This window comes from Sceloporus undulatus, chromosome 2, assembly GCF_019175285.1.
Source record: "Sceloporus undulatus isolate JIND9_A2432 ecotype Alabama chromosome 2, SceUnd_v1.1, whole genome shotgun sequence".
NCBI classification, from domain to species: Eukaryota; Metazoa; Chordata; class Lepidosauria; order Squamata; family Phrynosomatidae; genus Sceloporus; species Sceloporus undulatus.
The window spans coordinates 91,834,671-91,848,188 of NC_056523.1; the positions used below are offsets into that span (position 1 = coordinate 91,834,671).

The following is a 13,518-nucleotide window of genomic DNA, read 5'->3' on the forward strand; positions in this document are numbered from 1 at the left end:
AGGGGATGTTTAGCCTGGAGAAAAGAAGGTTAAGAGGTGATATGATAGCCCTGTTTAAATATTTGAAGGGATGTCATATTGAGGAGGGAGCAAGCTTTCTGCTGCTATAGAGAACAGAACCCGGAGCAATGGATGCAAGCTACAGGAAAAGAGATTCCACCTCAACATTAGGAGGAACTTCCTGACAGTAAGGGCTGTTTGACAGTGGAATGCACTCCCTCGGAGGGTGATAGAGTCTCCTTCCTTGGAGGTCTTTAAACAGAGGCTGGATGGCCATCTGTCAGGGATGCTTTGATTTGGATTTCCTGCATGGCAGGGGGTTGGACTGGATGGCCCTTGTGGTCTCTTCCAACTCTATGATTCTATGATTCTATGATCTAATGCTTGATTTCCTGCTAACTCTGACCACTTCTCCTTTTGTTCTGATTGCTGTCTACCTGTGCTTTAATGGACCCCAGTTTCAGTCCATGTCTTTTTTACACCCTCATGCACACACACTTTTACCTATAACAGGGAAAGGTATTCAAGATCACTTGGCATGGATAGGTTATCCCACCACATGTACTGTTAGATACCAGAATTTAGCAAAGCTAATCTATGCATTAAAAAAAGAGGCTTCAGTAAGCGGATAGCGAAAGCACTTCTGTATTGAGCCCCATGTATCAAAGAACAAAGAATTAAATAATTAAAAACATGTTGCTGAGGTAAACACACAGTGTTGCATATGTATACATTTAATACACTTTAAATTTTAATGTGTAATGTTAATTTTTAAAAATTGTTTAATTGATTTTAAAATTTTGTATCTACATTTTAATGCTTGTATTGTTTTTAACTTGCACTGTTTTAAATTCTTGTTAGACACCATAAGTCCCTATATCGGGAGAAAGGTGGGATATCATCGTCGTCATCATCATACTCAGCACTCCATGTTATATCAGAACCTGTAAGTGTTTTTTATACAAATTACTCCTGTCAAATCTGATGGAGATATTGTCAGTTTTAAAGCTGGAAAGAATAATTGATTCTAGGTCCTCTGGTAGTGTCACTCATCTATTCAGAGGGGAAATTATCTTCATGCTTCGCAGCAGCATACATGTGATTCTTACATGAGGACCTCAAATTTATGACCAGAGTATTATTCAAAGCATTGAAATAAACTCTAGTGTTAATTTAACATGGTTTAGGTTCTTTTCAGAAATGACAAGTTATTTACAGCCATTTTTGAATGATCATTTCCCACAATTCGAAGCACATTCTATTATCTATTCTACTGTTATATGATAGAGTTGCCATATTCAATGCCAAGTCTGTCTTGACATAATTCAATCATTCATTTCTAAAAGCTGTATTCCATCTTTTCGGTAAAAGATTCAAAGCAGTTTACATTTCAAAGCATTTTTTTTTAAAAAATCACTTACCTACAAACACTAGGACTTCAAAATTATCTCACTGGAAGAAATAATAGGAGAGAAAATAAACTGAGTCAACAGAGGAAATAATTAATTTGCATTGCAGTGTACACTGCCAACTGAGGTGGCAAGGTGCATTAATGCAACATAATGTGATGACATGCAGGAAAATAATAAGGTACTGCAAGTAAACCTTCCACTGAGGTCAGAGGCCTAAATCCAGTTACTAATCCCAACTAAAATGGTTCCATCAAATGAATAAGTTAAGTCACATCAGTTCAATTGATTTATTGGCTCTACTCTAGTTGAAACTAACAACTGGATTTAGGACAGAATATAAGATTATTATTATTATTATTATTATTATTATTATTATTATTATTATTATTATCATCATTATTATTATTATTATTATTATTATTGGTAAGCTGGTAAGTGTCTGTGTGGACCTTGAAATCACGGGACGTATAGCAACTGCATGAATTTAATAGGGTTTTCTTAGGCAAAAAACAAAAACAAAAACAAAACAGAGGTAGTTTTGCCAGTTCCCGCCTCTGAAATATATCCTACAGCACCTGGTATTCATTGGTGGTCTCCCATCCAAATACTAACCAAAGCTGACCCTGCTTTGCTTCCAAGATCAGAGATCTGGTGCCTTTGGATATTTAGGCCCTGCAGAGTTTAAAAAAAAAATCCAACTAAAGGGCGGTACTATGGCTGCGGTAGGGCGGAGTGTTCACACGCTCCGAAATCCTACCACATGACCTGGACACCATTTTGGTATGCGCCTGTCCATATGGGGTGCGCTGTGATGATGCATGTGTGCCACAGTGCCCAAATGGCGCAGGCCGGAAGGGGTGTCATGATGGCACACAGCTTACAATAGCTTTTTTTTTTTGCTCCCAATAGGGAGCAGATTGTTGCTGTGCTGTGCGGTTGCCGTGGCAACGATCCAGGGCCCACCCATCTGTCAAGCCCCTAAATTTACAAAACTGAGGTTCTTATAATTTCACCATTATTAAACTTTCTTTTAACATTTTTAAATCTCATTCAACCAGTTTTCATAGTGGAATTGAAAATGGGAAAATGTTTTATTTTAAACAACTGATTTAAAGTGTGGCACATTTTCTTTATCCTTTTACTCCATGCTTGAGAATGAAGTAGGAAATAAATCTCATTGATGTACATGAAAAACTCAAGGTAGAAGTTATTCTAGTTTAAAAATTAATAAACACATGGTGGATATTTGTGTCGTATAAGGCCGTTCTTAACATTCCAGGTGAGTTGGATTCCTATCACAAGTTGGCAAAGCGTGGGCCTTATGGATGTTGTGGGACTGCAACTCCCCTCAGGCCTAGCAAGCATAGTGATAAGAAATTCTGGGACCTGTAGTCCAACAACATCTAGCAAGACACATTTAGACCATCCATTGTTTATGTCAGGGTGGACAAAGTTGGACCCTACGTACTAGCTATACTGTTCAATATCATCTGGAGGGCTGTGTATTCTTCAGGCTTGGCCCAAATGGCCACATTCTCACAGAAAAAAAAAAAGATATGTGATCATGGATGTGGTCTGAAACATTCTCTGTGGCAGCACTGTTCTTTGCAATCATGATAGCAGGAATTGCCATGGGCTGTTTTGTGGTCTGGTATTTCATGCATCACTTGTCTTCATGCACATGTATGTTGTGCTAAATATGTTGCACTTTATAATTAGAAGAAGACTTATTTGTTTCATAATGTTCATGAGACTTTTTCCCAAATGAGTTGACTGTGCACTGGTTGCTCTGTTGACTCTAGTGTGACTCTGACTTTCTGTCTCTAGTGTGAAAATTCACATGATTTTATAGTCCCTGTACAGCTGTTAAACATTGCTTCCCTCATGTTCTCAAAATGGAAAGGCCAAGTGTGATTCTATGACCTGAGAGTTGTGGTTTGCATCCTTCCTCCCTATTACAATTTCTGAGAATGTTCTCATTGATTTAATAGATGCAGGCTTTGTTCAAACTTTGGAATGGCTGTGAGCCAGCTTGTCCCAAGAAACAATATGGAGGCAAATGCTGCTAGGATTTTGTTTTGTTTAAGCAAGGGGTAGGAGAAATCAAAGAGATTTTTGGAAGGGAGCTATGAATTGTGAATTGATTTTTGAGACAAAAACTGTACTGGAACAACCATTTCTGAACATAATGTTGTAGTTTTTATATTATTTCAATATCTCAGAAGTGGTAGAATTCAAAGATATAGCCATGTTAGTTTGTAGAATTACCGTATATTCCGGCGTATAAGACGACTGGGCGTATAAGACGACCCCCAACTCTTCCAGTTAAAATATAGAGTTTGGGATATACTCACCGTATAAGACTACCCCTCTTCCAACGCACACCAAATAAAAATAAAAAAACATCAGCTTTGATTTCAATATGGTAATTTTAATTCAAATAACTTAGCAGGAAACCTTGTTGTATACAAATCCTGCTTGGATTGGTCAGCTCTCCCTGCCTGCCCAGCCCTCCCTGTCTCCAAGACTATCAAAGCGGTAGCTGCTTTCATACAATTGTCACATACAGTGGGGATGTGGCCGCGGCCGTTTTTGAACTCCCCCCACCATATGCGGTGACCGCAGATTCTCCATTCCAGCTCAGAGGTTTCAGTACCTGCCCTATAAGACGACACCTGGTGTATAAGATGACCCCCGACTTTTGAGAAGATTTTCCTGGGTTAAAAAGTAGTCTTATACGCCAGAAAATACAGTAGTATGTAGAGAGCTCTTGACGTTATCACACAGGGCAAAATTGGAAGTTTAAAGAGGTGGCAATGCAGGGTAAACCAGGGTTCAGGGACCAATTTGCAGCTGCTTTTCACATGATGCTGCAGCCAATCAGAGGAGAATCCAGGGAGAATGTGAGGTCAATCAGGAAATAAGTAAATTTCCAAAACTACAAGATTTACTTTTCCATTTTCCTTGCGAATTGGCTGCTCTCACGTAATGGCTGCTGTGTGAAAATGCAAGCCTCCAAATGCATCAGGTTTCCTGATTTCGCAAGCTGCCTTGATGTCCCTGGGAGAAACTTCTTAAAGGGATACACACAGACTTCCCTCGCTCTCCCCGTTCTCTCCTCCTCTAATGGAGCCTCTCATGAAGGGCAGAGCGGCTGGTGGGAGAAGGCGGCGTTTTGGAAGTCCTCCTGGACAGGAGGGAGAAAGGGAGTACATGGCCTGGAAAAGGAGGGCATCGGGGAGTATCAGCCCTCACTGGAACCAGGCAGGTTTATGGAACCAGCCCCCTCCTCTCTCTCTCTCTCATGTGTGTTTGTGTGTGTGCACCTTTGTGTGGGGTTTTAGGAGTTTGCAAAGGGCAGCCTCATTCTACCTTTCTCTGAAACACCTTTTGGGGCTTCTGTGGCAAAAAGGATTCCCCCCCCCCCCCCGCGCTATCCCCTCCCTTCCCTGGAGCATGTGTGTGTGCGTGCACTTGTGGAAATGACACTTTGGAGCATGCCCAGAAAATGTATTTATATGCTTGCAATGAGGATCTGTTTGTCTCCCTTTGATAGCCAAATTCGCATTGGGCCCACTTTAATGTGCTGTTAACCCCTTATTGTGCTCTGTGTGTGATAACCAATAGCAAATGGGCTTGCTTTTCTGGGATGCCACCACTTTAACCATTTTTGGGATGGAAGCACATAGGATCTACGTATGATAAAGTCCTTTGAATCTAACTGAAATAAAGAAGTTGGCAGCATGAGCTTTCGTAGACTTCAACCTACTTCCTCAGATATAGTGGAATGGAAACCAGGGACAGACATATATATGCCATTGGTATGTGAGAATGTCAGTTCAAATTCAGAATCCTTTGTGGCTGTTAGTGAACAAAGACATTGTGAACTGTCCAATATTTATGGAAATGAACTACAAAGGTAGACTGGAAAGAGGAACAGTAGAACTGGAATTCATCCATTACAATCCCTCAGCAGTAGATTGAACAGGGATAATGACTTCCTGACTCACTACACACATTTCAACACTATCTGACCCCATCCCCGGGATGGGGGTGAGGGTGGTGTATGTAGGTCCTACACTCATCTATTCTTTTCACCTACAGTCCAGTTTCCAACGCCAAACTGGCCTTGCCTCTTTATTTCCATACACATTGGCCGGTTCTCAATGTCTTTGTTCACTAATGACCATAGTTAAAATTGGACTTGCTACTTCATTTCCATACACAAAGGATTTTGAATTTGAATTGACATGCTCACATACCAATGGCATATAGATGTCTGTCCCTAGTTTCCACTCCACTATATGCATCTGAGGAAGTAGACTGAAGTCTATGAAAGCTCATGCTGTCAACTTCTTTCTTTCAGTTAGTCTCAAAGGTGCTACAAGATCTTTCTACATATTAATATCTCAAAAGGTTTTTGAAACTGTAGCTCAGCTCTTTGGATGTCTCGTGTGTGTGTTAATATTTCTAACCATGCATATATATCCTATGTAACTCAAAGAACCATTTGTAAAATCATGCCTTCCCACTGTAAAAGTGGCATCTGGGGCAGTGCAAATCGCAGTATTTGGAAGAGGAAATTGCAGCAGCTTTTATGATCAAACTGGAATGTTTGCATGTCCACGGAGATTTGGATCCTAGTATTGTTCACAGATTGTTTAAATGTTTTATATAAAGAAAGAAAATGTATGTTCAATAATAATAATAATAATGATAATAATAAATTTTATTTGTACAGTATACCGTTTTTCCCTAGATCAAAACGGTTTACAGACTATAAAACTATTAAAACATCTCATAAAAAAATAGATAAAAACAAGTAATACAATTATACAAATACAATCATTCATAGGGTAAGGCAGAGAATCGATAAAGTGCCTAGTATTCAGAAAGTTCAGGTACTATATATATCAGAAATGCTGGATTTACACCCAAGAAAATTAAGGTACAGTGTACAGGCTCAGATTATGAAGGATTTTAAAATAATATATACAAAAATATGTTAGAATAATTTAATGCTTTGGGGCCTCTTGAAAAATTTTAAGACAAAAGTGGGTAAATTAAAGCCCTCCAAATGCTGTTGGATTGCAGTTGCTATCAGTCCTAGCTGAGAACTGCAATCCAACAGCATATGGTAAATCACGCAGACCATCCCAGGTTTAGGGCCTCTGCCTGTGTTTCAGTATCCATTTCAGCTTTGGTTGTCTGTTTATCACTTCTTGATTTTGTGTTGTTGACCTTCCCTCAGAGGTCCCCAAGACTTTTCTCTTGTTTCATCCTGTCAGTTTGCGACTCAAGCAGATTAAATGGCAATGGGCAGACCCAGCCAGCCAGCCAGCCAGCCTGCCTTTGCTTTGGTTTCTGTCGTGTGGCTGCAATGAGGAGGTGGGCTTGAGCAACCTTCAAGCCTTCATGGATCCCCTGTGATGACATCACAGAGCTCCACAAGTTAAGAACCACAGGAATAGAGAACAGACCAAATTCCAATATACATTTAAAAAGCTTCTAAACCCCCCCCCAAAAAAAAAGTTATTCAATATTAAGATTTGTTTCTATAAGGGATCAGAGCTGTCACTCTAGTTTCTGTTCTGAGGAGATGTCAGAATAGAGAACCTTTCACTGGAATGGAACAAGTACTAGCTAATTGTTGATTCTTGTAACACCTTGCAGTGTTCTGGCTTCCATGCTTGGATAAGCCTTTCCTCTTGTATCTGCTTGTGTGGTGGGAACCATAGTCAGCAGATATAGTGCCAGCCTAATAGTGCTAATTGTTTGTACAGCACCATGTTTCTGAGTACTACCTTCATTTTCTTCATGCATACAGGATTTTAAGGAGCTGTGACTGAATTCTTAATGCTACCGAGACACAGTAATTGGCACCAATTAAATTGCTACATTCATGTTTGAATTGCTTTAACTGGCGCGACACACTGTCTTATTTATACTGAAAGTATGTTTGCTTGTGGTTTGCTTTGAATCAGGGCCAGGAGAAACTAAACCATCTTGAGCCTCTTTCTCTGAAAGCATCATTCAAACATTTGCAAACTGGGCACCTTCTCAATTTCAGGGTACTGATCTTTAAAAAATGTATTATTATTATTCTGGCCCAGGACAAGCTGTAAAATAGAAGACCTGCTTGTCTTAGACTTGGGAATGCATTTTTATGCCTTTTTTATTTTTATGCTGCCCCCATTCCTTAAGATTTTTCTTTTCCAGACTTGGGAACTTTCCAAGACATAGTTGCAGCAAGGAGAATAATTCTTTAATTTGGGGAAACCAGGGCATTAACTGTTTAGTCCCTAGAGATCCAGATATGAGATCTTGATTTAAAATCTCCAATTCTAATATAGTGCATTTAGTGGATTAGGGGAAAAGTGTAACTTGATATCTGATTGGCTGTAGATTATGTTCCAGGTAAGCATTGAGAGGCAAACCAGGTTTTGTTCCTCTAGTCTAGGCATACCATATGAGCAGATTAACAAGAACTGTTGCTGACCTGTACTTATGTGTAGTTGATAAAAGGTGGAAGTCACATGGCCTGTGGCAACTGAAGGGTAAACTGTATTAAGTAGCCTTGAACCCCATACAATAAAAGGCAGGCAATAAATAAACTGATAATAAGAATAATAAACAGTGTCTGTAGTACCCCTCCTTTCCAAGTTTAGAGGCTTTTACTTCTGATAGACCATTATCTACCCCCCTCCCCAACCCAATTTCCCTGCCCCTCCTTGGCTTTCTCTAGTTTTACAAGATTTTTCTGTTTCTGGATGTTTTGTTGTGATTGTTTTGCTGCCTGCCCATTTTGGGATAGAATCCAAAGTTAGGTTCATGTTGTGTTGTGCTATTTCTTTGTCAATTTCCCCATGACTCTTCCAAAGTATTTTCTCCCTTGAATAATTAGTATTCATGTCAGTTTGGAGCAGAGTTGCACTTCTGCTTCAAATTCCCACTCAAAATCATTCCCAGAGCTACTTCCACATATACCTAAGGGGAAACAGAGACAGGTATTATCTAGTTACTGTGTCCCATTAGTTTGATTGCAGTTTAGTGCAAAACATAACAAAGTATTCTGTTTGACATTTTACAAGAAAGCTAGAATTTCTGTGAGTGTGGCTGATGGTATGCCAGGCTTGGAATAAGTATGACTTGGCTTGTTTCCCGTCTTTTCTTCTTGTGGTTTTCATTTCCCTGAAAGATTGAGAGGCTTGTGGAACTAACAGAATTTTCTTTGTGTAGTGCCTTGGAGGCGCTCACGTGCGCGCGCGCGCACACACACACACACAGAGTGTCTGTTATTGCTGCTATAGAGAACTGAGCTTTGATGAGAATGCAGCTGCTAACAAAGTGGTTATTTCAGCAGTATTTGCATTTTCTGTGTCGCAAAGACACAGACACACAGACAAACACACACTTACATTTGTTTCTAGTAGTAAGTCAGGTGTTATGATGGAGATCCCTTGTTTATCCTGTATGATAGATATACCCAGTTCTAATAAGGTAAGCCTGAAAGCTGTAGGATGGAAGAAAGAGAGAAGAATAAAGTATATACAGTTCTCCCTCCATATTCACAGGGGTTAAGGGAATGAGACCCCCGCAAATATGGAAAAATAGTGAAGAATTCCACCCCCACTTAGAAGCCAGTTAAAGGGAAGGGTGAGCAGGGAAAGGGGAGCAGCACTGTGCACTTCTTCCCCCCCCTCCTGTCCCTTTAATTGGTTTCCTGCCCTTTCTCCTCCCCATCCTTTCCCTGGGCATCCCAAGGAGAGGATAGGGAAGAGAAGGCAAGAGGTGCCTTGGCCCCTCGGAGACCCTTCTCCTTCTCAGCTCTCTCCTAGCTCAGTCCAGGGAGACTATCGGTCAAGAGAAGGCAAGAGGTGCCTTGGCCTCTCTGAGACCCTTCTGCTCTCAGATCCTCTCCTTGGGCTGCCTAGGCAAAGGATTGGGGAGGAGAAGGGTCGTGGAGGGGGGCAAGGCACCTCCTGCCTTCACCTCCCCGATCTCTCCCTGGGCTTCCCAAGGAGAGATTGGACAGGGAAAGGACGGAGGAATGCCGGCATTAGTGGCCTTGACCTTGCAAATAATCAAAATCATGAGTTTTAAGGCCGTGAATATGGAGAGCCGACTATATTACTTATTTATACAATAGAAAAGTGAAACAAGAATCCCCAAAGCCAGTGTAGAACCAATTTCACCTATCTTTGTCCACATTTATATGGACCATAGCAACTAATAAAAAAGGATGTCTGTTGGCACCATGGATAATCTATGGTTCTTTCAAGAGAGTTCTGAAAATAAATCCTTGCCATAAATAAAAAAAGATGAACATTGTGGTGCATTTCCCAAAGCATTGTCAGTGAATGGTTTTATAATTTTTAATTAAAAATATCTCCGTATGTTGGAAATAACAAACAATAAACAAAAAAAGTTGTATCTGTTAACATCAGCTTTAGAAGGCTTGCCCTCTCACTGTTACAGTGGAGCTAGAGACTCTGAACGCAGGTCGAGAATTTGAATATGTGTTTGTTGTGTGTGTTGTGCATTTGTGTGTGTGTGCACGTGCAAACAAAAAGGGATAGTACCTGCCACTGGGAAATCACAATAACAGAACAGGGAGAAGTTATATGCCAATTGCCCAGACAGTGCGACAGTCAGGCAGACTGGGAGCCCAAGATGATGCCAGAGCCAAAATTAGCTCATGCTTGAGCTGGGTTGGCCAGACCATAAAAGACTGCGCAGGTGGGCCAGTCACAGCTGTCCAAGCTTGTGGAGTCCACCTCCCTCCCACAACCAAACCTGGAAAAGTCAACTCTACACCAGGGCTTCCCCTTGTTATTTTAGTGTTCCAGTCATCTTCATACCTGCTAGTTGTGACAAATCAGCATGTAAGAAGTCTGATCACAAGGAGTGGATCCTCTTACAATAAAACAAAGAATGGGGCACTTGTCAACATAGAAGTGAGAAGAAAAGAAAAACCAGGAAGGATTAAAAACTATACCATGATATCAAAGATAAAATTTCTTACCCCCAAATGGGCAACAGGCATGTTCCTGGGAAAGTACAGGTTGGGTCTCTACTGTCTGAAATGTTCTGGACTAGAAGTACATATATGTACACAATGATATATCTTGGATATGGGACCCAAGTCTAAACACAAAATTCATTTATGTTTCATATACAGTGGACCCTTGTTATACACTGGGGTTTGGTTCCAAGATTCCCCGTGGATAACAAAATCCGTGGATCCTCAAGTCCCATTAAATATAATGACATAGCAAAATGATGTCCCTTATAAAAAATGGAAAATCAAGGTTTGGTATTTGAAATTTATACTTTTTTTGAACATTTTCAAACTGTGGATGCTTGAATCCGTGTATAAAAATCCATCTATAAGAAGGGCTGACTGTACACCTTATGCACATAGCTTGAAGGTATGCTGTGAGTCACTCATTCTGAGATCAGAATGAACATCCTTGACCATATAGCTGGACACTTTGTTCTGACCTCAGAGTGAGTGATTTGCCTCTGTCACTCTGGCCATGGCAAGCAGTACAGTCAAACACATTTTAAACAGCTGCCTGGATTTGGGATGGAGGGCTCCCGATCTTCCAAGAAGATTCAGAGCAAACAGTGAGTTTTAAAAATATGTTTTCAGAGGAATATACCCCAGATTTGGCACTGAATAGGTGGGACGTCATCTGGACGGTTTGTGCCAGACCCAGGTATTGGACCCTGCATCATCCAGATGTCATGCCAAGAGGAAGAAGGGAGGCCAGTTTATTTGACCCATGAAGACAGGGCCTTAGTTTGCAACACATACAAAGAGCTTGCACGGGACCTTTCTTTTATAGGATTCCCAGCTGCAAGGACAGAGTGCAAGACATGCATAATTTATGCACACATAGCCTCTCTTTAGAATCTACTTATTTAGTAGAAGTGGTAGGGCTAATATGCACTGTCTTCCTCCCACATGGACACTGTTGGAATTTGCTTGTAGTTAAGTCTTCAGTCTTTAGTTGCAAAACTTAAGTGATCATACCAAGTACATAAAGAAAACATCACTCCTACTCACTCCTTCTCACCAACAGCATATTGGTCTCCTCCCACTCAAGTATTGCTTAGGAAAACATTGTTCTTTAATTAATCAAGGATGATGGATCACAGCCTCCTAGCAGCATCTTATAGCATGAAAAAATCGTTGTCCTTTAAAAAGCCTTCTCCTTACATTTATATGAACTCATTTTTCTATCCAAATATATAATTTTTTTCTTTCTCTCTTTTTTAAAAAAGAGAGAAAAAAGTAAAAAGTTTTTCTCCCAATCAAATGAATTTGACTCAAAGTCCCTTTCCCCCACAGATGAAAATGCATTGGGAGCTTCCTCATGGTTCAGGATGGTTCTTGTTTGTTTTCATGTAAATGTCTCCATTGATATAAAGTTATTGTCTTGCTTCCTGCTGCTGTTCACTTGGTGGCTGACTTTTGTCAGACTTTTGTGAATGCTGCCAAGCAAAATCACAGGTGATTTGGGCTTGGGCCAATACATATTGAGGCAAAAGTGTCATAATGAGTAAAGGTGCATGGTTGTACTTTAGATCAGTCATTAGTGCCTGATGCTGAAAATCCCACAAGAAGCATTCCTTATCTCTGGCAGTATACAAACAAGAGTATTCAGTTAAGTGATTAACAGTCTGCTACCCTTCCATGCCACCCTCATGAAGGGTTGGCTCAGGATAGTGTGCAAACTGGCAGGAAAAGAGCTCCAGACCAGCGCCAATCTATGTGGACTCATAGGTGGAGGTGTAGGAAACGCAAATTCATTTCTGAAAATCAAAGGATAAGAGATAAGTTTTATGTTAGAAGTTATGAGTTGTAGATGAGCTGCATGCATGCTAGGAAGGAGAATGAGAACAAGAGGTTGGTCATGGGCACACACCTCTAGAAGCTTCATGTGGGTGGATTCTAAGAGCAGAAGCCTCTGTGCTGTGAGAAGATCAATCTAGTTCTTGCTTCCTATTTTGTTCTCCCTGCTCTGTCTTCAGATACATCGGTCCACATCCTCTGTGCTTGCACCTTCCAGATACACAGAGCTATTTTCCCACGAACAGTTCCAAGTTTTCTTGCTATTAAGAAGCAACCAGAATGCACCATGGGGCTGTTCTTTAATATGAAACTGGGGCAGAGGAAGCAAGTGCAGTTACTGGGGTGAATAGTCTAAGACTTATTTATAGCACTGGCACTTTGCCAAACAGATGTTTTGTTTTATTTTTAACTCAACGCTGGGAGCTTCTTTTTTTCCTGATTCGTCCACATACCCCCAAGTAGGATTGTTGTGAGGTGATGGGCACAAGGGAGCATGCTATGTCTTGACCGTATATCATCCTTTCAAAGCTGGGAATAGAGATGCTTTGTGTTCCCCTAAAGAAATCTGGTGAATAGACTTATCAGCACATTCTCAGGGGATCATACATGACTCTGTCCATTCACAAACCCAGCTGTGTTCATAGGCCCTCCTTCCCTCCCTCTGTAAGTCACAAACCAGATTTGGGATGCTGACCAGGGTTGTAGGCTATGGAGTGGTGGCAATGACAAAATGAGATCGTTGTCACCTCCAACAACAATTATGGTTCTCCAAATGAAATTTTCCTCCAGGGCCCAAATTATCAGCATTGCTGTAATATAATGCTTCAATCAAGCATTTAGAAATATAGTTTAGCATTCAAAAGGTTCAAGTTAAAGTAATTAAGGGAATGTGAATTCAGCAAATGCAAGGGTTCTGAGTGGGAACAATTTTCAATGCCTCACTCACCACAGTGCTAGAAATTTGGAGAAAATTTCATAGGAGAGGGCAGAATTCTTTTGGGGGGGCAGTTACCTCCCCCAATAGCTACACCCCCCCCTGGACCTGCATGTGAACCTGATTATGTCTAAAAGAAAAAAAATAAAAAAAGGTGACTCTGTATACACAAATTTATAGTGAACCATTGTGAACCTCAGAGACAGACTGTTTTGTTATGAGAAAATAATTAAGATCAGAAGTGCTGAGTCACACAACTGGGGTAATGCATACTGCAGAAAAGCATCCATAATTGTTTCCAATAGTCATTT

The 13,518-nt window shown here is 40.6% G+C and overlaps 1 protein-coding gene across 2 annotated transcripts in view; it reads left to right on the top strand.

Moving 5' to 3' along the window:
- The window catches only part of PDGFRB (platelet derived growth factor receptor beta), a 121,517-nt gene that overhangs the window by 10,791 nt on the left and 97,208 nt on the right, over positions 1 to 13,518 (top strand). The window contains exon 2 of one of the 2 annotated variants that reach the window (XM_042453226.1): positions 862 to 946. The exons of the other annotated variant lie outside the window; for it this stretch is intronic. The gene's annotated coding sequence lies outside the window, so the exon portion shown is untranslated. The remainder of the gene's footprint in view (positions 1 to 861; positions 947 to 13,518) is intronic. 2 annotated transcript variants of the gene reach the window in all.